The 26,110-nt window shown below is 47.8% G+C and overlaps 1 protein-coding gene and 1 long non-coding RNA gene across 2 annotated transcripts in view; one reads left to right on the top strand and one right to left on the bottom strand.

The window, feature by feature from the left end:
• The first annotated feature begins 8,720 nt into the window (after positions 1–8,720).
• The window catches only part of BAHCC1 (BAH domain and coiled-coil containing 1), a 116,566-nt gene continuing 99,176 nt past the window's right edge, over positions 8,721–26,110 (top strand). The window contains exon 1 of the mRNA XM_081180801.1: positions 8,721–9,368. The gene's annotated coding sequence lies outside the window, so the exon portion shown is untranslated. The remainder of the gene's footprint in view (positions 9,369–26,110) is intronic.
• LOC308579911 lies at positions 12,383–14,285 on the bottom strand. The gene is made up of 2 exons (XR_014004630.1): positions 14,182–14,285; positions 12,383–12,717 (listed from the first exon to the last, which is right to left on the bottom strand). It is a non-coding gene; the product is annotated as an uncharacterized lncRNA (long non-coding RNA).

Below are 26,110 nucleotides of genomic sequence, written 5' to 3'. Positions count from 1 at the left end.
CATCAAAGTGGTGCATACCTTGGTTTTCTCCCGCTTGGACTAATGTAATGTGCCCTATGTGGGGCTACCTTCCAAGGTGACTTGGAAACTACAGCTAATCCAAAATGTGACAGCTAGACTGATGACCAGGAGTGGCTGCTGGGACCATATAACACCAGGCCTAAAGTATCTTCACTGGCTCCCAGTACGTTTCCGAGCACAATTCAAAGTGTTGGTGATGATCTTTAAAGCCCTAAATGGCCACCGCCCAGTATACCTGAAGGAGCGTCTCCAGCTCCATCGCTTAGGTCCAGTTCCGAGGGCCTTCTGCTGGTTTCTTCACTGAGAGAAGTGAAGTTACAGGGAACCAGGCAGAAGACCTTCTAGGTAGTGGCGTTGTCCCTGTGGAACGCCCTTCACATGTCAAGGAGATAAAGAACTTTTAGAAGACATCTGAAGGCAGCCCTGTATCAGGAGGTTTTTAATGCTTGATATTTTTAGATATGCTGTAAGCCAGTGTTCCCCAACCTTGGGCCTCCAGCTGTTTTTGGACTACAACTCCCATCATCCCTTGCTAGCAAGACCAGTGGTCAAGGATGATGGGAATTGTAGTCCAAAAACAGCTGGAGGCCCAAGGTTGGGGAACAATGCTGTAAGCCGCCCAGAGTGCCTGGGGAAATCCAGCCAGATGGGTGGGGTATAAATATTATTTATTATTATTATTATTATTATTATTATTATTATTATTATTATTATTAAGCTTCTATCAAAAATTGGGAGGGGGTTGTATAAGGTCTGTGTGCCAAAATACCATTGCTTAAACTCCTTGGGTTTCATCTTTCTCAGCCTAAAAACTATACATGCAGGATGGGTTTCTATACAGTTTGATGACAGTTTCAACCTGCTATACCTGCAGGGCTTCAGCTCAGTGAAAAAACAAGGGTTTCACCTTAATGCACAAACAGGTTTATACCTACGTATCATTGCCTAGAGATCAGCTCAGTTGTTACCACAGGGCTGTATGCTTTTGCTAACACACACACATAAATCAAATACAACCACAAAATGCAAATTCTGTAACCGGAATGCACCATGCAAATTGGGCACATTTAATTGTGTAAACTTAGTGCGAAGCATGCGTGTTCTACTTCCGCAATTCAGATTCTGAAATAATGGTGGGAGGGGAAGGGCCTAGCCATGTTCTACAGCTTTAGTGGCCAGTGCTGGCGCCACCATGAAGGCACATCATCGCTTCTTCTTCCTCTGAATCCTTGAGAGGGTTTTCCCCCAGCCTTGCTTGGGCATCCTTTTCACAACTGCACACACCTTTTCCCATCTGCCCGGCTTCTGTTGCCTGCCAGCAGTTCTCAATTTCTTTCCTTAAACTTAGTTCCAAGACACCTTTCTAAGAAAGGCTCACTTAGTTACATGTTGTTGTTTACAAATATTGAAATATTGAAACAAAAAAATACTGTTAATAAAGTCAAATTGTCAAGAAGGAAGGAAGGAAGGAAGGAAGGAAGGAAGGAAGGAAGGAAGGAAGGAAGGAAGGAAGGAAGGAATTTACTTTTCCAACTTGCTATGGGTGGAATAAAGGTATTCTATTATTTGGTTGGTTGATAAGCTTATACCCTGACCTTCAACAGATTTCCAGAGCCAGCAGGATGCCTAATGAAAAGTTTAAATTTACAGTAAAGGAAATGAAAACACAAACATTAAAAGAAGAACAAGACACCACAGGATAAATGAACAGTCAGCAGAATTACAAACAAATGAGCAGCACAAAAGCAATGTAGAAAGGATTAAAAAGCCTCTGGAAGGGAGGGGGGTAAAAGGTATTTCCCTTGAACCAAAATGGTATCAAGGTAAGTGACTGGCAAGATCCTCAGGGAGGGTGTTCCACAGTTGAGTGTCACCACCAAGTACACCCTTTCTGTTGCAGCCACCTGGTGCACCTAGAATGTCAACAGGAATCAAAAAAAAGACAACCACTTAAGTTCCTAGATTAAATGTTACAGCAGAGGAGAGGGAAACTGTAACCTGCCAGACGTTGTTAGACTTCAACTCCCATCAGCTCCAGCAAGCATGGACAATGGTCATGCTGATGGGAGTTGTAGTTGAGCAAGATCTGGAGGACCACTGGTTCCCCTCCCCTGCTACAGGAAGGTTTTCTTGGCTGGTGTGGTTGGTCTCCCTGAAGTTCTCTTTTGGCCGGAACTAGCTGATACGCCAACGGCTAGATTCACATCTACCATTTCTTAGGTTCCCCCATTCAAGACCCACATTGGGTAATTGGAAAGGAAATTATGTTCCAACCAAAGAAGAATGGTTGAATAAATTATGTGAATACTTGGAATTAGCAAAGTTGACTGATTTGATAAGACAAAAACAAAAACAATAATAATCCAGAAACAATGGAAATGTCTAAATGATTATTTATTTATACAAGGATTAAGGTATTGGTTGTGTTTAGAATAGATTTATGAAAGATTTAGAAAACTTATTGATTAGAATATTTGTGTGAGATTGTATGGGAAAAATACAGAATAACAGATACAATCTTGCTTAAAATGTATATAGGAAGTGCAGTGTAAGCGGTGGAAGTCAATCAATGAAATTTTATTATTATTTTCATATTAAGATATTTGTAGAATAAATTTGGAAGAAATTCTTCCAACTTTTCTTCTTCTTTTCTCTTTATTTTTTCTTCTTTTTACTTTTCCTTTTTCTCTCTTTTGTTCTTTTTTCATGTATATATGCTTATTTGAAGTGTATATGTGTGTATGTATTTGCAGTGTTTTGCTTATATTTTGTAACAATTATGTTAAATAAAATTAAAATTTTAAAAAAGACCCACATTGGGCTTCCATGCTGCTGACACGGTCGCAGCTATAGCCAGCTAGTTCCTGCCACCCTCATCATTCCAAAACTAGTACAGAGAGAATACCTCAGGTGGGCAGGAGCAAGGGGAGCAGGGAGGACCCGATTCTTGCTGGAATTGTGCATGGTGGCTTTTATGCCCCTGCCTCTCATCCAGGGGCCAGAAAGGCATGATTACACCAGGAGCAGCATAGTAGAAATGAAGGCACAGAGCATGGAAAAGGTCTCAGGCCCTCTGGAATGACTTCCGTCCTTTCAGGCTTATGGGGCAGAGATCCCATTTCAGTTATCTGGGAATTTCAAACAGAGGCCTAAAATACGCCCTAAACTCCAATCCACGTCCTCAATCAATTTAAAAGTAGAAGTTTCCCGGCAACCCTAGTTCCTTGCATTCTTGTGGTTGTTGGCACTTATTTTTTTTAATGGAAAGGAGAAGATGCATTTGCTCATGTTAAAGTATTTAAATTTATGCCCTTTACTAACAATGACCTTTGTCCAGCATGGAAACTGACCTTAAAAATTTAATCTACACGTCAGCTAAATTAGGGAAGCCATTTAAAACCAATCACTGGGTAAACCATCTTTTAATCAAGTCTACATGTATTCCAGACACATGCGCGGCCCAAGAGGACATCTGATTCATAATATTGATTATTGATTAAAACTCTTAATTTTTGATTTTTAATTAAAAAGCAAGTTTCTAGCCATGTTTGTGAGAAAGACATACAAACATTCAGAGGTGCTTTCTGACTTGCAAAGCAGTGGAGCTGTCCATTCTCAGTCGGATCAGAAGTTAGGCTGGCAATGATTGCCCCATTGTCATCTCTGAGCTTTGCAGCCGAGGATTTGAACCCAGGCCTTGGTCCAAAGACAACACTTGAAACACCTGCAGGCCGGATTCACCAAACCGGCCCCATCGGCAGAAGAACTGCACAAGGACTTCTGCTTGAGCAACAGGGCTTTCTCCCTCTTCTCCTCCTGCAGCTCCCAAATTGGTTTGGCGGTGGAGGAACCCCCAGAACAGCATACAGGGGGTGCAGATGGAATGATTAGAGGAACACAATGTTGGAATTTTACCCTGCATCTTTATAGAAGAAGAATAGAAACACAGAAAGCAAAAGAGCACTTTAAAGCCAAATGCTATAAATAATCTATAGAAGGTTTCAAAATTTTCTAGTTTCTATACCCCACCCCATGCCACCCAACTACGGTACTTTTTGAGCCCTTGTAAAGTCCCTGCATCAACATATCTTCTCAGGTTCTCTTCTGTAAAGCTAAAATAAAGATTGATAACCAGAGCAGGTGACTTAGAATGCCCGGATGTCCCTGATATCTGTGTGGCTCCAGGAGTCAGATCCATGCTCGTTTCTTTACTCTGGTAAGCATTTCAAGTTTAATTTAGGGCACATCTAAATTAAACAAGAAAACCAGGTGGGAAAACTGAAAGCCGCTTAAGGAACCTGCCTGCCTCCAGCGCAGCATCAATTTGGTGCAATTTAAACTGAATTAAGTGCGGGTGGTGCTGTGGGTTAAACCACAGAGCCTAGGTCTTGCCGATCAGAAAGTCGGCGGTTCGAATCCCCGCTCCAGTGGGAAGGTAAACAGCGTTTCCGTGCGCTGCTCTGGTTCGCCAGAAGCGGCTTAGTCCTGCTGGCCACATGACCTGGAAGCTGTACGCCGGCTCCCTTGGCCAATAAAGCGAGATGAGTGCCACAACCCCAGAGTCGGTCACGACTGGACCTAATAGTCAGGGGTCCCTTTACCTTTACCTTTAAGCCTGGTAAGAGTGTGTGAACCATCCCAAATCTAAAAGCAGCCTACAACTACAGACCTAACTACCCAGAGGCATAGAAAAGCTTGTGAGTCTTCAGAAACTCAGAAAAACTTTTTTAAAAGGGGGGAAAAGGGGTGGAGGAGAGGAAACAAAGCAGATGTCCTTCATGATGAAGAACATCAGAAAGGTATTTGAAATCACCCCTTGCCCTAAGCTAACAGGGCACCTTTCCAAAGAAAGGCAGGCAAAACGGGTACATTGACCTTTTCCATATGAAGCTGGCATGAGTAGGACAATACCCAGGCACGTCACCTTCCTTGCCCCAGATGACTAACCTTGCACCCAGCCGGAATGCAATTAAATACCCACATACTTCTCCATGTGGACACGATGCTCAAGACTTCAGCTCACAGACAAGGTGCTCTGGGGCATTTCTCTTTACAGCAGTGGAGTCCTCTGCCATGGGCTGAGGACAGCCTCTCCGGGCCTCAGCTACAGAATCAGTCTGAAACTTCCTGCTTTGCCCCCATAGGAGGTCTATGAGGTCCTCTGGCATTGCAGAAGGGAAGGGAAGGCAGATAATGTCACCAAGAGACATTTCACTGGGGCAAATGCATGTAAATATATACAGTGGTACCTCGGATTACAGACGCTTCAGGTTACAGACTCTGCTAACCCAGAAATAGTACCTCAGGTTAAGAACGGACCTCCAGAACGAATTAAGTTCTTAACCCAAGGTACCACTGTGTACATATATATATGGGGAAAACATATTAATAGCCTCTTATTAAATCTGGACTCTATGGCTTGAGATCTGTCAAGCCAAAAACATCCTCTTGCTGAGCGTTTGGGGCCTGCCAAGTGGTAGGGAGCCTACCACTTGTGCAGGCCTGGGCAGGCAAGAATGTCTCCTCTTCCATGTGAGTGGCTTCAGTATGGGGAGAGGTTGTGGGAAATGAGCCCCATATCACCTCTTGTTTCAGAAATCGAGCCGGCATGAATTCCCTTCTGTGCGCGAAGGTCCAAGCTGTGCAACAGGGGTGCCATGAGCTCAGAATGCGAGCTTTAACGTTGAGAGGTGAGCAACAAGAGAAGATGATAAACGGTTGGTCCCAGTGGGACAGGAAGTGATACCGCCAGGTCTTGTTCCAGTCCCTGCGGCGTCCGAGCAACAGGTAATGAGACATCCAAATCTGTATTCTTACTCAGGGGCAAGAGAGAGGGTGGAGAGGAAGGGATCTAACCATAGTTCTTCAAGGTAGGCATGGTGTGAAGGTAGGCAAGGGCAAAACAAGGTCAAGGAAACAAGGCATGTAGGAAGAGAAACAATGCACAAAATGTTAGAACCAGACTTCAGTCTTGTCTTCCTAGACTAGAGGGTCATTTGCATAAACACTATTCCACTATTCCCTGGAATTATCTATAGCAGTGGTGTCCAAACTTTTTTCAAAGAGGGCCAGATTTGATGAAGTGAAGGGCAATGGGAGCCAACCAAAGGGCCAACCAAGGTTGTTGACCTTTTTTAAAGAATTGAAGTTGTTGAGCTTTTAGGGTTGGAGTTGTTGAGGTTTTTTAGGATTTTACCCCAGGAAATAAACTGCCACAGGGACCGGATTAAACCGATCGGTGGGCCGGATTAGGCCCCCAAAACAGACTTTGGACATGCTTGATCCAGAGCATGTATGGAGGACTTGTTTGGTCCACCAGACCAGATACTGTTGGACTCCAAATCCCATCAGCCCCAGCCAGCATGGCCAATGATCAGGGATGATGGGAACTGTAGTCGAGCAACATCTGGAAGGCCAACATCTTGAAGGCATTCATCCAATGCAGTGTCAGAAGACTAGGTTATAATATACTCTAAGAATGGAGCATCATTGGACATGGACACAGCCACACACGGTGTTGTAGTCGTTTAGTCATGTCCGACTCTTCGTGACCCTATGGACCAGAGCACGCCAGGCATTCCTTTCTTCCACTGCCTCCCGCAGTTTGGTCAAACTCATGCTGGTAGCTTCGAGAACGCTGTCCAACCATCTCGTCCTCTGCTGTCCCCTTCTCCTTGTGCCCTCCATCTTTCCCAACATCAGGGTCTTTTCCAGGGAGTCTTCTCTTCTCATGAGGTGGCCAAAGTATTGGAGTCTCAGTTTCAGGATCTGTCCTTCCAGTGAGCACAGTGAAGATCCTCTAATATCACATTCCCCAGCAGCCAGCTGCCTTTGTGACTGCAGTATTGAATTTTATTTTATTTTATTTTATTTATAGCTTGCCTTTCTCCCAGTGCAGGACTCAAGATGGCTCATTGCATAAATTAAAATAGATACAGCTAAAGCCACACAATTAATATAACACATTACAAATCAATTTAATAAAGTAACTGATTTAAAAACAGTGCTGAAAACATTTAAAAGCACGCACAAAATCCATTCGTTTGAGAGCAGTTTCACTGGAATGCTGCAGCACAGCTCAAAAACAAGTAGGCATGGCCATTGCTTGGCTTTTATGGAACTTCATATTGACCCATTGATACCCACAAGTCCAGGTACCATTTTCATTACAAAGTGGCGGATTTCAAAGGAACCAGATGAAAATATTGCCCCTTATTACAGGCCTATGGTACTCCCTGCTACAAGACTGAACTCTTGCATGTGTGTGTGGAGGGAGGGGGCGCTGGGGAGGGAAAGGTGGAAAGCCGTGTCCTGAGGGAGTTTGTGAAGAGGCCAGGCTGGCTGTGCTGGCTGCTTCTGCAACTCTTCTGATGTCGATGACCTTCCAGGCATGAACAGACAAAAGAGGCTGAGGAAGGAGCCAGTTGGGAGCTCCCGGTGTCCCCCCCCCCGCCCCCTTGGAAGGAAAAAAGTGCAAAATCCACTAGATTCATCCAGCTCTTCCACCGGGCCATTGTTATGTCTGTGGCGCTGGGAGCAGCCGCGGAGTTTGTAAACTCATCTCCAGACAAGGACGGTGATATGGGAGGTGCCGTGGGGGGGGGGGGGGAGAGCGGAGAGGAAAAAGGGACGGCAGAAAAGAAACTTGAAAGTAAATGGCGAAGCTCTGGACAATATTCCTCCTCGCCTCCCTCCGGCTCTTGCAGGGTGTCTTCTGTAGCTGAAATTGCGAGTCTTGTGGGGGAGGGATTTAATTGAGAGGAGCCTGCTGCTGGGGCGGTGAATGGGAGCTTCTCTGGCTGTTGTGGAAGTACGTGTGGCAGATAGGCTGTGCAACACACGCACAGAAGGAGCCAGGGAACGCAAATCTCGGTTTCCTCTTCTGGTTTGGAACGCGGAGGTGCTGGGATTTCCTCTGCTCACTCCACCCCCCCCTGCACGCGCGCACACACACTCCCCCGCGCTGCTTTTGCAGCTGCAACAGGGACGTTACTTTTGTCTTTAGTCCAACAGATCCCGCTTGGGGTCGTCCCCCCCGCCGCCTTCCTCGCTCCCTCCGCCTTCACTCGCCCTCTCCTATGTGTGTGTGTGTGTGTGTGTGTATGTATGCATGTGTGTTGACGAGCTAGATAGCGCCTGTCTTCTAATAGAGGCGGAATGTAGCCGGCTCCAAAAGAAAACTTCTCATTTTGCGCATGAATATTTTCTTTATTTCCCCCCCCCCCTCTCTCCCAAAGTGTGGTACATTGAGAAAGTCCCTCCCCAACACACACACATATCCAAAAAAGCAGGGGTTCCGATTGCATTTCTTGAGCCAGGGAGAAAATGCCACTTGGCACTAAAAAAAAAGTCAGGTAAATCTCCGAAGCCCAAGCCGCAGATTCAAAATAAAATACAGCGAGATAAAAAGGGGGCGGGTGAGAGGGAGTGGAGAAGATGTGCGTGAAGTAGGATTGGGGGCGATTTCGGAAACTCCGGCAAGCTCCTTGCTCTCCCTTAGCACATGCCTCAATTGTACAGGGATCGCGAGAGGGTAATGAATAAATGGTTCGGATCATATTTGCCTCCGGAGACTATAAACTGTGCTGCTCTCCTCCCCACCCCCACCCCGAGCGCGCTCCCTTCTCACACCCACCACCGCAACCAACAAGAAAATCCTGTCTCGCCCTCCCCGCCCCCCACCCCGCCGCTCCAAACCATGGAAAAAAAGGCCAGCGAGTAGCAGCAGCAGCAATGGCGTGGAAGAAGTGGGGGGAAAGAGATTAGATTTCGCTTCTCTCTCATCAATTTTCTGTTTAATGTCACTGGTCTCCATTGTGGGAGAGAGAGGCACGTCATCCGGCCATAAATTTGAGATTATAGAGCCTCCAGCTCCGTCTTGGTGCCCTAATTGAATGGATTTACTCCACACGGGCAAGTAGGAGGGGAGGGGGACCTCGGAGTGGGAGCAGAAGACTCGCGACTAAATGCCAAATTCGTAATAATAATAATAACAACAGCAACTGCAGCAGCAGCAGCCAGAGAGAGGACTGTGCCGTCGCCGTAAAAAGCAAATCCTCAAACGCCTCGGCGGCGGTGTGGGGGAAAAAAAGAGATCTGTGATCTTGCGCGCACACATGCAAAAACCATCTCCAGTTTCCGCTTTCTAGAGACAGAGAAAGAAAGGAGCTCCGGGGAAAGGAGAGAGGGGGGGGGAATCACCTGTATTCTAATATTGGCGTTTTCCAGTCCACGACTTGGATATCTCCAGTGGGCCCCCCCCTTTTTTTACAGTGAAGTGGATTTTTTTTGTTTGTTTGTTCCTGCGGTTTGTTAAACAGAACTTTGACCCAGGAAAGCAGCGATCTGTAAGTAATTGTTTTGTCTCGATTTGTTCTCATTGTTTGTATTTGTGAAGTTTCTCTCGCCCCCCCCCCGCTCTTTTTATTATTTTTAACGCGTTCTCTTCTTCTGTTTTCCTTCTCATTAACTGCCGCATGAATGGAGATTTAATTCCAAAGCGGGAGGGGGGGAGGAGAGAGAAATGTCGCCTTCTGCCTCCCCCACCACATGGCAAAAACATTCCAACTCGCCCAGCCCCTGCCTGCCACTTTTGTACATCTCTCTTTCTCCCCCATCTTGTAACTCAAGAAGCTCCTTGCAGATTTCTCCTTCAAAACCTCCACGCGCGCATACCCAGCCGAAATCCCCCTCAAAAGGAAAACACTTCATTCATACATGAAAAATATATATATCACAATGCCCCTCCCTCCAAAATGCAATTTTGCTCTGTATTTCCTTTGGCGCTGTAAAGGAACTTTATTCATTGAGGAAGAGTGTACAATTTATTGCCCCCAAGTTACGGTTTTGTGTTTAAATGTGTGTGTGGGGGGGGGGGGGTTTACACACACACACCTCCACTTAAAATGCCCGCACCCACAAAAAAGAGGTACAGGGCTTCACACATCCTTTTAGAAAACCCGAGTTGGTTCCCCGTAGCGGTATCACGTCGCTTCTCAATAATTTTGAAATCGGACTGCTAGGAGATAGCCCACACCGTTTTGCAAGGTTGCGTGGAAATGGACATTTCTTCGCCTCTTTTGTTAACTTTGTAAACAACAACAATAAAACTAATGTGATGCCCTTGCATAGAACTGTGGTCAGTTTAGAAGGGGGCAGGAGGGCTCCCCGTTTAAAAAAGATTAATAAGGGGGACATTTTGCTTTTGAAGCGTACCAGCAGTCTGGGCTACAAAGACTTGCCTTAGAACAAAACCCGCGGCGCCTCCACGTTGTTGCAGGAAGGAAAGTAGAACCCCCTTCCAAACGTTGGCCGCGACTCGCAGGCAATGTTTTAAAGATAGCCTTTGAATCGAAACGCAAATCGCCCTTCTCCCCCTTCTTTGTATAATCAAAACCCCGATTTAAAGTTGCTTGCAAAAGCATTTTTTAAAAAATAAAAAACCCCACCTCGCTTCCCAATTGCCACACTCCCAAGTACCGGACTTTTTCTTTACGCCCGTTTTTAAGCTTGGCTCCCTGCGATCTGCTTTGTTCAGGCCTCGCTTTTGTTTCCCGCTCGAAGAGTAAGAAACTGAGCAATAATCCGATGCATGTTTATTCACAAGTAATTTCGATAAGACTTACTCCCTCGTCCGGGTGTGGGCCTTACTCAGCACCCCCATAAGCAGCACCGGGGCGCTTACTCCCGAGTAAACATGTGCAGGGTTGCGCCGTGAAAAGAAATCTGAGAAATCTAGTGCCTTGGACAAAAAAGAGTTGCTCAGAGACCCAGGAGTTTCTGCACGAAGAAAAGCATTAACTTTCTGTTTTTCTGAAGAGGCCAAAAAGCATGTAGATGTGCATCTGTGTTATATTTTAAAGTCCCTTGTTTCTTTTATTTTCTCTTCCTCCTCAAATCAAATTATCTCTGGACCTCGCCGCGCGAGAACCTATCGATGTCTTTGCAAATTCGGCATAGAAAGTATATTTGTGCTAGTAAAGAGATAGATTTATTTAACGATTTTTAATTAAAGGGATTGACTTTTCTGTTAACAAAAGAGGTAGTGAAAGGACGGGTTGGCGAGGCGGCGGCAGCTGGAGGGGGCGGCGGCGGCAACAACAACTGTGCTTTAGGAAGGAGGCCTCGGACCCGGACAGCCTTTTTTTGCAACTCCCCGGCGTTCTCTTCTCCCCATTCCCAGGCCTCTTTTGCTAGATCCTTTTCAGATTTCCTTGCTGGTCGGAATTTTGTTGTGAAAACGTTGTTTCCTTGCCTCTTTCTGGTGCGCTCATATATTGTGGCGCTTATTCCTCTATTAATGGGTGAAACTCATCCACTGCTAGGAAAAACGGAGGGGAAACGCTGGTTGCTACAGTCTATTTTGTTCCATCGACCAGGGATCCCGTAGGCACCTTTCTCCTTAACTCTCCCATTTCTTTATTTTTTAATTAAACCGTGAAAAGGGGCTATTTGGAAGAGGGGAGAGGGAGCATTTGCCTCTGCGCACAGTTTGCTAGCAATACCGAGTATGATCTCTTTTTGATCAAGCAGGGAGAGATCGCACACACTTAAGAGGGGCGCTTTTCAAGGGGGGGGCTGGGATCCAGTCGCGAAACCGCACCGATCCTAGGGAGAGAGCGATCGGCGTTGGCGAGGGGGACGAGTTTGTAGAAACCCAGGCCTCCTGCTGTTGCTGCTCCTCCCGGCCCTCCTTCCTCCCCAACATACATACGGCTCTTTTTGTTTTGCTTTTGTTTTTGCTCCTCGGAGGAATCGGAGCCCAGGAAGGTGAGCAGAAGACGGCTTCCCCAACCAACCAAACCCAGGGTAAAAGAGGGCGCGGGTCAGCGCGGGAAGAAAGCAAAAGAGGTCGCGAAGATGGCCGGCCGGCGACTCGCTTCCGAGCCAGCCGAGCGCAGCAGCTTCGTCTCCCGCCGAGGCCGCTGCTCCCCTCCGAGCCGGAGCTTCTTCCCTCGCTGGCCAAGACGAAGGAGGCGCTGCGGCTCTTCGCTTGCCTGTTTCCGAGGGGAAAATAGTCCAGTGTAAAAATACAAAAAAATAAAATTAACTTCTGCGTTCTAGCCGACGGCCGGGCGCACAGCTCCGGCGCCTGGATCTTGGGGCCGAGGAGGCTAGGGAGGCGGAAGATCCTTTTCTACCTTTGTGTGGAAGCCGAAGTTTGAGAGCGGAAGATCCTTTCGCCCCACGATCTCTCTCTCTCTCTCGCCCTCCCTCGCGATGGCAGAGGCGCGGGAAAAGGGTTTGTTTAGTCTGTCGATCCCGGAGAGGCAGCACAAAGGCAGCTTGGGACGCAATGGTCTTCCCTGCCTCCTTTTTTCTCCGTTTCTAGGGTAGACGAGTGGGGGGATCTCTTTTTCTCTCTCTCTCTTTCTTTCCTTAACCCCTCTTGCCGCCCCTTTGCAACAGGAAACTGGAAGCTCCGTTTGGGGAGCAGGGGGAGGAGGTTTGGGGGAAATGGAGAAATTTAAAGCGGGGGGGAGAACCTCCATTAAGGAGAGATCGTATTGTTCCCTCTCTGATTTCGGAAGGGAGGCAGAGAGAGAGAGAATAAGAGAATCTTGGAAGGACTTAAGACTTTCTCCCCACAACCACCACCTAATGTTCAGCGTAGAATGACCAGTCTCTTCCTTTGCCCCATTTTTGGACAGAAAAATAAAATAAAAAGAGGTGTATAAAACGATGGCGTCTTCTGTCCTGCATTGAGGAGGAGAATGTAAGAATTATCTGCCCCGAACACTGGACTGAATCTAGTTCCGCTGGAATATTGTACAGACGATATTTCATTCATGGATTATCTGGGGTCTAAAGGGAGGAGGGTGGACCCCAGATTCTCGCCCGCTTGTTTTTCGGCGGGGAGAATGGATGTAGAAGCGGAGGAGCCGGCTGCAGCTACGATATGATGCCTCCCGTTTTGAAAGAGAAGAAACGCACGAACTTAAAAAAGAAAAGGTCCCCCCATGAGGTTTACGTGGTACAATTTAACAACGTGGTAACAATGGTTGTATTCATGGTGGGCGAGAGGGGGCTGCTAGCACCAAATGGGGAATGGAAGCGCGTGGAAACGGGCGATGCAATCAAAGGCAGGAAAAATGGCATGAGGAAAAAAATTAATTCCTGTAGCTTCTCTTAGAAACTATTGATCTTTAATAGGAAAAAAAATAGGACCAATGCGTGGGGCTTCGGCGAAGTTGCTGTGCGCCCCCCCCCCCGGTTTTTGTGTGTGTGTGTGTGCGCGCGCGCGCCTTTCTTTCGCACTCACACAAGAGAGTTTCAGTGACTTTTAGTCTTTCACCAGCAATCCGGTGCAAACCCTCGCCGCTGTTTTTTATTAGAGAGCCGTGAAGTTAAGAGTGTTAAAAGTTGCTTGGGGTGGAAAGGGGAGTGGGGACTTGAGGAGTGGGGAGTTGAGGAATAAAAACAGGGATGTGATGTCAGCCAGTCTCTTGGATGGCTTCCTTCTGCTTCTTCTGGGCATGGCGTTTCAAATGCTCCCCTTACGTGTTTTGGGTTCTAGAAGACCCTGCTTAATATGTGTGTGTGTGTAAAAAAGCCTCTGCAGGAGGAGCCCCTCCCTCCCATCCCTGGATTCCCCCCCCCCCCAGTTAGTTTGCATTGATTCTTAACGAGCCCATAGTGCAAAGAGAGAGGGAGAGGGAAGGTGCGCGGCGGACACTTCTTCTCCCTCGCTCTCTCCCGCACTGGAAGCCGCCTCCCGCACCTCTCCCTCCTTTCTGGGGGGTGGGGAGAGCCTTGAGTTGCTCCCTTCTCCTATCGCAGAAGACCATTCCAGGAGAGGAGAGAGCTCTCTTTTTTAAAATGAAGAAAGACGACAAAAGGGGTCCCTTCTGAAAAGGCGTTCTTGGATGCTCTAAGATTTGGAGACTGGGGAGGTGACCGGGTTTTTACGTGGTCTTCGTTCCTGCCTGCCTTGGAGGTAGGAGCTCCCTGGCTGGGAAAGCTAAAGTGTCTGTCTTTCTGACACACACACACACAGAGAGAGAGAGAGAGAGCAGGGCCTTCACTTTACACAACAATAAAAGTAGTTAAGCATCCAGCACCATCACGGGAACAAGGCAGAGGGAGGGAGAAATGGACAGAAAGGATTGGACACCCCCCCACACTCCACCCCAGCAATGCATTCTGTCCAGTGGAGCCTACCTTAGGAAACACTTGCTGCTCCCCCCTTTCTTTGTGTGGATGTGGGTGGGTGTCTGCGTGGGGAGGGCGTTCCCTCCCTCCCTCCACGCTCCCATTTGCCTGACCCCCCCCAATCCGGCTGGGCCCCCTTCAGCCAATGGGGGCCCTAATGACCGCTTTAAAAAAAGCTTTGCAAATCCGCTCCTTGGGTGTGTGCTGCTGCTGCAGCGGCTATTATCTAAGTTGCGCCTTTTTACGCAGCTGCTCATACATCCTGGCACTAATTATGTGTTTATCAAAACAGGCACCCTTATGACATGTCACAACATGTTTGCTGGGGAAACGGTCTCTCTCATCTCCCCACCCCCACCCCAAATAACTCTTCTTCCCTTGCCCAAATACTTGCTGGGATTAGGTTGCCTTGACTCTAAAGAAGGGGCAGTGGATGACATTCGAGGAACCTTTATTTCTGCATCTGCAGGTAGCTTAGGGAGGTGGGGGCTGGGTCCTCTGTGTGCGTGTTTCTGTGACTTCGTTATCGCTCATCACCAAAGTGCCCAAACCCTCAACTTGATCCAGAAAGCGTTGAGGGGAAGTTATAGATGCTCGATGGCTAGTTGGTTTAGTTCTTAAAATAACAGGCACGCACAGCCCACACCTCGCCTCTTGCCTCCGAAGGTTTGTCCCAAATCTGGACTACTTTTTCCACCCGCAGCTCAAGTTCTATACCTCCCTCTTTCTTAACCAAAAATAAAAAGGTGGGGGTGGGTAGGTGGGAATTGTATCCCACCGATCGATCGGTGCTGTATATCTGCCTATCAATCTGGCTCCAGAATGGAAAGAGAGATTTGGCTACGCCTGGGATCGTTTATTAAACTCTCTTTAATTTAACCCAGATGGGCGGGTTCCTTGATAACCTCACACAACAAACACAGTGAATTATACTTCCAGTGTGTGAACACACTAGGATATATTTAGCTACAAATTACAACTCTGCATTTAACAGGGCTTTAGCTCAAGGTTTGGGGGTCTGGAACACCGACTTGCCCCCACCCTTTCCCTTTTTTAAAATCCCTTGTTTGGGGATGATCCAGCGGAGAACGTTCTTTTGGGGGGGGGGGAGTCTACGGCAGGTTGGCCTCTTCCATCACACCGTCCACAATTTCTTTTTAAAGCTAAACTACACTTTCCCTTATGACTTGTACAGTTCATTGGGATTTGAGGAGAGGGTGCAGGGCCCAGCCTGTATAGACTGGATGCGTGTAAATAGTGTGTGTGTGTAATATATGTGCACTAAGATTCTTGGTGGGTTATAAATGCTCATTAGCTCTGAGCAAAGTAGGACCCCTTATTTGTTAGAAATCACTTCTTGCTGTGTGCAAAGAGCCCTCGCTCACACGTAAGCACGCGCACACACACACACACACAACCTGCCTTTGGAAGCAGCAGAGACGTCTCTTTTGAGATTAAAAATGTGTTGTAAGCTCTGTGCAATATCGGTCTGTCTGCCACTATAAACTTTATCTATTTAGATTTATTTGATTAACAAATTTGTCAGTTTTCCTTTGTATATGCATAGAGAACCAGGGCTAGTGGGGGATCTCTCTGCCTAGTGCAGAAAACATCTTGTGTTGGCCTGGGGAAGGGTGTGTGTGTGTAAATAAATGATAGATAGATAGATAGATAGATAGATAGATAGATAGGGGGAGGGGGAGGAGAGGAATTTGACCATTTGCTTTCTTGTCCAGGTTTGATCGAAAGGCGGGGGGAAAGGGAGTAGATCTATTTGGATTCCACCTCTATCTCTTTCTCTCTCCCCCCCCCCATCCCCACTTCTCCTGGCTGATTGGACTGTCCAGATCATTGATATTTCTACTCGCTCCTGCCGAATTTGCTTCAATGCACACTCCCCCCCCCCAGATCTATGCCTTTTTCATTTCCCTGACTACTCTTTGTAGTCCCCATGAATAATGCAAAGTCCTAAATTCTCCCAGCTTCAACAAACATACATACAGTATTTAATAATAATAATAATAATAATAATAATAATAATAATAATAATAATAATAATAATAGGTCTATCTTAGCGGGGCAGGGGATGAGGATTCTCAAAGAATCTGAATTCCTTCCGAGCTCTGGATTCAGAAAACCTGGAAGACTTGGGAGATGTGTTGTCTTGACTTTCCCGCTTTCCTGATCCTGGTCTAGCTCACTTTGAAGGGACTATTTCTGAGAGATGGAGGAAGACGACCCAAGGCCAAAATCTCCAGCCTATGTTAGTGTCCTGTATTAAGGAAAGGGGTCAGTTTTGGAGAGGGCTAAGTGACCTTGCTGTGGATCCCTGACCACGAAACTGCAGCGCTCGTTCGCTTGCAAGTCTCTTTAAGCGACTGAGGCTTTCCGAGGCCGGTCAGCAGGCTGGTGCTCTTCGGAGGAGCTGCAGCCCTGTTCTGGAGTGGGGAGGGGGTTGCGCCCATCTTGGATGACTCGGGAGCCCCCCTTTCCAGACAGCGGGGAAAGCGAGGCGTGGAATGAACCAAGGCAGCAACGCACTGCGAGCGGCGCTCCTGGAAAGTAGGCAAGAAACCAGAAGGAAAGCCCGGCGCAGCAACGCAGGAGTTGCTTTTGTGGGTGTCACTGGAGGTGTTTGGTTCGCTTGTTTGTTTTGGAAAGGAAGAGGGGGAAGATGCAAGATGTCTCTTCCCCTCCAACAGTCCATGGAGCAATTTTGGAATAAAGGAGCAAACATTTCAGAAGGGAGAACAGGATTCCCCTCCAAGATATTTCGCAAACATAAGGGAGATATATATATATTCATTTCTAGGGAATGAATGAATATGAATGTGTGTGTGTGTGTGTATACACACCCACACACCCTAGAAACCGTGTGTCCAGTACACAAGCCCCAGTCTGTCCTTTCCCCTCTTGAAGATGCGCCAGGCCTAACCTTTAGCAGAGAATCCCCTGAACTGGGTCAGAGAGAGATTCGTGTACAAGCCTAAAAGGTTTGTTTATTTTTATGCTTTTTAACTGTCCCCCATACCACCCAAAAGACTAGATCGTGTGTTTATATATATTTTATTTTAAAACATTAATGCAGGCGCAGCGCAAACAGAGCGCCCCATAAACTGGGCTTTCCCTCCTCTCGCCTTTGTCCTTGTTAGATAAGGGGAAGAGGGCAGGTTTTCAAGAATCAGTTCAGTGGGACAAGAGATGCGGCGGAGCTGGGGGGAAAGAAAAGGGAAGCTCTGGGCATCTAAAACGATGGCCGAAGGAGCCTGACGCCCCTATCCGAGGGGGGCTCCCCTTCCTTGGAAGGAGCACAACTGGGTTTTAACCAGGAAACCTCCGTGAACATAAGCCAGTTGAGCCGAAGCACTCAGACTGAGCCGAGCCAGGTTGGACGGGGGAGCTCAGAAAATAGCTTGTTTTGGAGGCAGATGCGGAGAGACTTGCACCGCGCGACCAAGGTGTCTCTTATTCTCCTTCCCCTCCCCCGGAAAGCCAACCCCCCCCCCCGTGTCTCTGTCCCCGAAGGGTTTGGATTTGCGTGTGGTTTTCTCTCTCTTTTTAATCCTACAGTAGTCTGTTTTTTAGCATGTAAAATAAAACAGGGCATGTTCGCGCGGGGCTGTTGGCAGCCAAAACGCAGCACGTGCTCGGCCTCCCCTCCACCCGCGGACACGTGTATCTGTGTGGGGGGGGGGGATCGCGGGCTAGCTCATTGGCTTTAAGGAGATCCGGGCTGCCCCCTCGAACAAATCGAGGTGGGCTGCCTGGGAGCCCACCGGACGGATACTTTTTTCCAGAGGAACCCGGGAACGAGCTGCTGCAATGCTTTCCCTTCCTTTCTTTACGCAGAGATCAATTGGATGTACTCCGTGTACGTTCAGGATCGTACCGTGTCATTCATTCATTCATTCATTCATTTGTTCGTTTCTCCCTCCCTCCCTCCCTCCCTCCCTCTCTAATCCACCAACCTCTCCAACCCCAGAAAACTGGAGCCCGTTTTTAAAAGTTTGTTAAATGTACTGAGTGGGTAGGTCCCCCCCCCGCACCCTCCTCCGCGCCGCTTCCTCCCGGTTTCCAATGAGCGTTTTGTGCGCGAGAAGAATTAAGAGTAATTCTTCCTAGCCAAGAAATTGTTTCTAATTTGCTCGTTGACCAAATAGCACATGGAACAATGAACCGGGCCCAAACAATTGCATTAGGCAAGGCACCCAACATACAATTACCCAAATGCAAAGATTTGCGTCTCCCAGCCCTTATTAGGCAATTATTTAGCGTGCTGAGTTAATCCATAATTTTATTTGACATACTGGGGTGGGGGTGGGGGTGGTCCCCCGTCCTTCCTTCCTTCCTTCCTTCCTTCCTTCCTTCCTTCCTTCCTTCCTTCTCTCTTTTCCAGATGGAAAGATATTAAATTGCAATATTTTAACACATTTCCCCAGAGTGTGAAGGTTAGATGAGGTCTGAGAATTTAAAATGATTGCATATTCATTTGGACATGAAAAGGAGATGTTTTCATGTTGGTTACCTTGAGGAAAAAAGAAAGGTGCGGGGGCGAGGGGGGGTTAGCTGCCATTTCTTCCAATGCCAGCTTGTTTGAATACTGAACTTAATGTGAAGATTTGTCTCTCAGCGCGTTATAACAAGAGGAAAAGATGCTAACGGGCTGCACAACAAACGTTTTACCTACCAAATAAAAACATAAAAAATGGGAAGGATATTGTGAGCTTAGATCGCAAGTTAGTTATGTGGAACAGCTTAATAATTATGATAATAACAGGCCCACGGTGTTCTTTGAAGGGAGGAAGTGGGTGGCAGGTCCCTGCCCCGAGGAAATTGCATTGTGCGTTTTGACAGCGGGGAGACAATTGCGGAGGGAAGACGCAAAGGGAGAGGAGAGGAGAACAATGTCCTTTTTATTTTTTATTTTGTAAGGCCACCTCTTTATTTCGCCAAGGCAAAAAGCCACGAAATTGTGAGCAAACTGCCGAGTTCTCCAGAAGTCTTCATCGGGTGGATGGCAAACATTAAAAAAGACAAGGGCACCACTCGCGACAAGGTGGCAGAGACCTGGGCTAACGGGGAAGGAAGCCCATTAGAGTCTTCTACATCTGGCCCAAGCCTCCATGCAGTTCGTAGTCTGGGCTTTAGAAGTGGGAATCAGAATTCTCTCCCGAGTAGCTGGTGAAGGATCGGAGCGAGATGGCTTTAAACCGGACTGAAAAGAGAGTCGAGCTGCCTACGCAGAAGTGGCTTCTGCTAGAGCCCGATCCTAAATATGTCAGGGTTGCGTGTTTGTGTGTGTGTGTGTGTGTGTGTGTGAGTGAGAGAGAGAGAGAGAGAGAGAGAGAGAGAGAGAGAGAGAGAGAGAGAGAGAGAGATTTCCCTGAGGGCTGAAGAGCCGCGCTGGACACGCATCCTGCTCTGTATCTGCTTGATCCCCTCCCTCAATACTTCGATTTCATTGATTCGCAGACAGAACACGACACCGAGATTTGCGAGGCCTTGTGCCAGTTCTGCTTTAAACGCGATTCCTTGACAAGGCACTTTTTTTCTCACTCTATAAGAGAGAACGAAACTGACCAGGATCTTGCTGATCACCAAACCAGAGTTCTAGCAATTGCTTTCGGGAGAGGAGAGAGAGGGAGACAGTTTGGCTTTTAAATCTGGCCTTGAGAGATGAACCAAATCTTCTTAATGTGTCCCGAGATAAACGAGCTTAATTCTCTGCATGAGACTGGCTATATTAACGGAGTCCCAAGCGCGGCTTAATGGCAGCAGCGGCAGACCAAGCCTGCGCGAGGCTTACTTGCGAGTAAACGCCCACCGAACCCAATCCGGATTACTGCTGTGGAGGAGCAGTGAGGGTCGCCAGGGGAACCTGATCGATCCTGGATCGATTTATCCCACTCACTTCAGCTTCTAAACACCCATTATCATTTTTTAAAGGTAAAAGAGAGAGAGAGAGAGAAAAGAGGAAAGGTGAGCGTGACGGTTAAGCGGGTGCTTTGGACGAATTTACAAATAGATATATATATATATATTTGGGGGGGGGGTGCCAGGCGATCTTTCTGAAGCCTACTCTAAATATTTATTTCTCCTTCCATTATCTTCGCTCTCTTATGGAGGAAGTCTGAGAGAGATACCGAAGCTTTGCTCCTGTTAAATTAAAAACATTTGTTACCCCTGGACAGATTTTTAAAAATGGGGAGGGGGGAGAAAAGCTGTAACTTCTGCTGACAGTGTACTTGCGGCCCATCTAAAAGCTAAATGGAGTTTCCTCCTTTCTCGTCTACCTCCTCTCCTCTCTCTCCCCCCCCCCTCCATTCCCTTCGTGGAGAATACAAAACTATCTCTAAAAACTCTCTCTCTCTCTCTCTCTCTCTCTCTCTCTCTCTCTCTCTCTCTCTCTCTCTTACTTTGTGTAAGTGAGCAGGCAGAGTACGAGTGAACTGGTAATTTGCCAGCAGACCTCTGGTTTATACACTAGTCCTGTCTAAAGTTATTTGCTGTAACAACTGTTTTGAAACAATAAAAGAAAAACAAAAAAGAAATATCAGAAGTGAACAGAAGGAAGGGAGGGGGGGAGAGACTGGGGAGGGGGAGTACGCGGTGCAGATATGGAAGCCAAAATACGAATCTTGGACATCCGTTTCATATTATTATTATTATTTCTTTAAAAAAAATCTGGAACTGTGGATTTGAAGGGGGTGGTTCTTTCCCCCTGACCCAGCAAGTCCTAAGGTTGTCCTGATCAGAATCCTAGAATGGTAAAATAAAAAAAGAACAAGGAAAACAACAACAGAGAAGCTTCAGGATGTGATTCAGGATTTAGATCGAGACAAGTTGGGTCAGATTCGTTTCTGGTCAGCTTCGCTTATGGGTGCATCTGTTTCTCGACTCCATTCCCCTCGCTGATCTCTCTCTCTCTCTCTCAATTTGTTAATCTCTTTTTTTTAAATTTGAAATTATTTAAGGGGGTGGAACACACACATACACACAGTTTCTTACTATATTATCGGCTCTGGAAATATATTCGCCTTAAAAACAGAACCAACACCACAAAAAAAAAACCAAACACAATCCCGTAGACGCGCACACAAAAACCATCTTTGCTAAGCCTGTTTTGTCAAGATTCTGCACCCCCGTGGCCTGAGCCGAGTGACAAAACGCAGCGCCTTCGGGTCCTCGCCTTCGCCTTGGGGCTGGGAAGGAAAGTGTCAATCAAAGGACGCTTCAATGACCAGGGACAATCCCCTTTGCTGGACTGGCCTTCTTCAAGAGCAATCAGTCACTTTGCATTAATTACCCTTCCATCCATTCCCCACTGCAGGGCAACCGCTGCTTTCTCGGAGACCTGGCGCATTCATTACAAAACACCACCTGAAAGAGTGGTCAGCAGCCCGCCCCCTCCTCTAACCTCGTCTCTACACCCCCCCCGTGCAAGCCCCCCCAACAAATAGTTAAAAAGGGGAGGGGGTAGAAAGGCCTTAGAACTACTTCCCGCACTTCGAAGTTTTGCAGTCTCCCCCTTCTAATCCCCCCCCAACCCCTGGAATTGCTGGGGGAGGGGGCAGTAGTCCCGCCCTTTGTTGTTGTTGTTGTTGTTGTTACAGTCAGTAATCAACTGTTTTCCAAGTTTCCCGCCCAAAGGCCCTTCGGCTGCAATCCTCATAACCCGACTTACCTGGGAGTAAGCCCAATTGAATTCAACAGGACTTACTTCTGAGTAGACGTGATTAGGCTTGCGAATGCAATTTTGTGCAGAGTTGCAATCTTAACAGAGGTGGGACTTGCGCTTTTGAGCAAACTGTCCAGAATCGGGCCCCATACCCACCAGGTCATGCTTCAATCCAGAGAGTAAGCACGCATAGGATTGCGCGTAACGTTTGCTGTTTGCACGGTCCACACACACCCCTGCCCCCAACCATCCACATCAGCTTGGAAGTAAAGTTGTATATATTTCAAGGAGACTTTATTAAAGTGTGTTTTAGGATCGCCTTTTGCGCTCCTAAATATGATGACCTGGAAAAAGGATCCAGGAAGCTGGAATTTGCTTCCTCCCTGTAAACGCGTCCAGCTGCTTGTGCTAAATCCCTTAATTTGAAATAACAACTCCAATATCAAACCAATCAGCCTTATCCTCCCCCGCAAAATGGGATCAAGGGGCGAAGTTTTTTTGTTCGGACGTTGCGCGTCGGGATAAAGCGTCTTAGTGGTCTGGCTGTAACGTTTGAACGTAGCCATATTTGCCTTTATCTCTGGACATCTGGAGAGGCGATACGAGCAGGCGGAGAGGAAACCTCGAGACCGCATTTCCCCTCTCATCTGTTTACGGATGCGGAGTTGAAAGCTCTCCTCTGGACCTTCAGACCAAGGCAGAAACCTGGGGAAACAGCGGAGAGTTCTCGCACAAAGGGTTTCCTCTCTCTCACGTTGCTGTTTAACGCCGGATCCACAAAGGTGGAGGTGGAAGGGTGGACGCGGAGCCCGTTTGACAAGGGAGCCACGGTTAAAAGGAGTTGGAAATTTAAGGGCGGACAGGAGGGACTCCCCAATGATGGGAATGCAGGAAAGGAAGAAGGGTTCTTAATGGGTGCCAAGCTGGATATACTATGGGGTGAAGGAGGAGGACGCTCCCACTGTCCCGAAGCTAAACTGTTCTGGATCTGGATGGGTGACCGCTCAGGGACCACATGTATACAGTCTTGGGTTCCATGACGGAAGAAAGGCGGAATACAAAACCGAGGAAAATATGTACAACTCACTCGCGTTTCTGTTTTTAAACCTACTTCCTTTCCTTCATTTGTATTTCAGAAGATGTAGGCTAATAATAATTTAGAGAGATAAGGCGGAAGACACGTAGGCACGTTGCCTCCGTCCCCCAGTAGAAAAATCGTCATTCAAAAGTTTTCCGTGTTTCTTCTGTGCTGACCTGGATTTTCCTTAGGGCGAGTGGATATTTACAAAAATAAATCTGGACTCTCTACTTGCAGCTTAATGTAGACTGCTGAATGTATACCTTCATATAAGTTTCCCTGTCAAAATCCGGAGCCTACGGCTTTTTGTTAGAGAAACAGTCCATATATATATATAGGAAGGCAGGCACAATCGCACCTCTTGTGACACAGAGTGCTCCCCCCCCCAACCCCACCCCACCCGCCTGTGTCCTGGCTAAAAGCCTGGCTTGATGGATGAGCAGAAAGAGGGGCAGATTGAAGAGATCGAGGACAACACACAATCGTTATTTTGTGCATGCGTGAGAGTCGTGTGTGTGTTTACTGGTGATTTTTTTTTTAACTCTGGAGAATACCACTCCTCCAATTTCCATACTCCACTTCAAATCTGCATGCCCATTCTGTAGCTTCTCTTATTCTCCCGGACTCCAGATGAAGGTACCGTCTGAAAGTGCACTTGCGTGTCAGATCTTCCTTTTTCTCCCACTCGTCACTTTTTAAATCAGCGATTCAACACACTTGCTTTGTATTTGTCAAACCATTTCCTCTCCCCACCCCCTGGTCACAACACGCTCCTTTTCAAAACCCCATTCCCTCTTTAAAAAAAAAAAAAACAATGGTTTGCACGTTTGTAATTTCTTCTAGATACAATATTAAGATTCTCAGTAGAACTTTCTCAATCACTCTACACACACATCGCCTGTGAACTCACCCAGGGCCTCTTGGGTTAAAAGTTTCTTTCCCTTTGGAGATTCTCTCTTCCAAAGCAATTTTGCGCGTGTTTTATTGGGAAGTCAGTCCCTCGCCGCTGCGTCCAAGGGGCCTTATCCTAGGAAGTGTCTTCCAAGTGGAAGCCTTCCTAGGCTTGTCCGCGTGGCTCGTGCTTACGGATCGACTCTTTCACAGTTTAATATAAATACAGCGTTAGGAGCAGAAATAGAAAACTTGGCAAGTAAGCACCCAAACAATCCGCGGGCTGGCAAGTTTGTTTCAATCGGTGCCCTTCCTAGGTTTTAAACACGAGGCTACTTCGCTATAACCCCATCGTCACCACCGCGGTGAGAATTGCAAACACACACACACCCATTTGCGTGTATACAGGCGGGCGCACGCTTGCTCCTTCTCGGTCGCCTTAATTCAATTTGCCCCACCGGTTAATAAATAGCTCCATTGTAATCTAATATTACTTACGGGTTATTCTGATTTATTCTGCATTTTCCAAATCAATTACACTCCCTTTTAATTTTTTTAAAAAACCCATCAGTATAGGGAAGAGAATCTTTGCGCCGCCACCGCACGGCAAGCGCGCGCGCCTGCCTTTCCACCTCGCTCGATCACTAGGGCGCGGGCATTTCTCCCGCTTAGCTTCGCTGCATATTCCGCTTTTGCAAAAAATTTAAAATCCCCGGAGGAATATCCCGAGGCACGCAGTTTGGCAAAATGGAGGGCGCGATGGCCCTGTTGGAAAACTGGGGGGAGATGTGGGAACCAGCTGCGTTTGCAAAGTGGGGAGCGGAGCCGGATCCGGGCCCGCTTTCCCGGGGCATCCGGCTCTCCGTGTACGGGAAGGAGAAGCCTCGGCTCTGCCTCTGCTCCCCTGGAAACGCTAGAACTTCCCCGGCTGCTGTGCCCATTCTGCGCTGCTGCTGCTGCGACGGCGGGTGCTGCCGGGTCCCCCGGTCCCCATTCCTGCGCAGGGAGGCGAGGCTGCCCGTCCGCCCCGCGGTGCTTGAGCACCACCCTGCCTGGAATGAATGGCTTTGCTTTCAGACTCGCTAATAGTGACTCAGTCCGTTTCCCCTTTTCTTTGCTCCTTTTGATCCTCTCCACTCTTTGACCTTCTTTTGGCTCCAGGGACAGTCGGCTCGGCCTCGGGGGTGGGGGGGTGCCTGGGGGGGTGCGCTGGAAACAGTCCCCAGCTTATCTCCTTTCATCAAACCAGCCCCGGGCCCCCTGCAAACCGCGGGGCCAGTAATTGCTTTTTTCAGGCAGCCCAGTGCGGACTGGCGAGCAGCCAATCAGCGCCTTGTTTACACTGGGTGATGGACAGCGGGCTGGGGGACTGCCAACCAATCCGGGCGTCTACTGGAAGTGGGGAAGGGCGGGTTGGAAGAAAGGAACGGGGCGGGGGGGGAGGAGGAAGGGAATAAACGGAAGGCGGTGTGGTTAACCTCTCCGTCGCCGGTGTAAAATCGGAGGCTCGGTGTGGGGTGTGTGTTTTTGCACCATGCAGCTATTTTTTTAAATGAGTTTTAATACTATATAGGAAGGAGCAGAGAAAATTATGCGGCCTATTTAAGAAGCAGGATGGCGGGTAATCGAGGGAAGCATAGATGGTTGAAATAGAACACTCTGCCAGCAGAATCGTGATTGCAGTTTGCTTGCTTGTTTGGGTTTTTTGTTGTTTTTTTTTTACAATTTCAGCGAATGCGTTGGGAGCTTTGCTTTGAAGGTGGTTGAAGGATGGGATTAATGGTGATGCGAAGTGTGCGGCGGGTGAAAGAGAGCGAGCCGGGAGGAGGGAAAAGGATGACTGTACAAATAAATAGATCTCGGTTTATGGTAACCCACCTGGGAGCTTGCATGTGCCTCGGCGTAGCGCGAAAGAAGAGGGGCTTCCTTTGCGTCTGGAGAAGCACGTGCTCACGAAGCAGTTGCGCCCCCCCCCCGCCCCAAATCCCCATGGGAACTCGTGTCCTTGAGCGCTTTAAAGACTCCTCACCCCCCTCCATCCCAGCACGGAATATCATCCAGGGATGTTGAAATGCACGGGAGTGCTAGGGACCCCTACGGTCGTAAATCTCTCTCTTAAGTGTTTGGTTTGTAAAGGCATACCTTGCTCGAGAAAAAAGCTGCCGTGAGCCAGGCGCTCCCCGCCCCCCCGCAACGCACTGATCGGTGAAAAGGCGACTTCGTGGCGATGACTGGGCTCTGCGGCTGCAAGACACACACACGCACTGGCCAGCCTAGCTAAGCGAAAGAAA

The sequence above is a fragment of the Podarcis bocagei genome, assembly GCF_964188305.1.
Source record: "Podarcis bocagei genome assembly, chromosome: 2".
Classification (NCBI taxonomy): domain Eukaryota; kingdom Metazoa; phylum Chordata; class Lepidosauria; order Squamata; family Lacertidae; genus Podarcis; species Podarcis bocagei.
The sequence above is the reverse complement of the archived record's forward strand: the minus strand, read 5'-3'. Positions and strand labels throughout refer to the sequence as shown.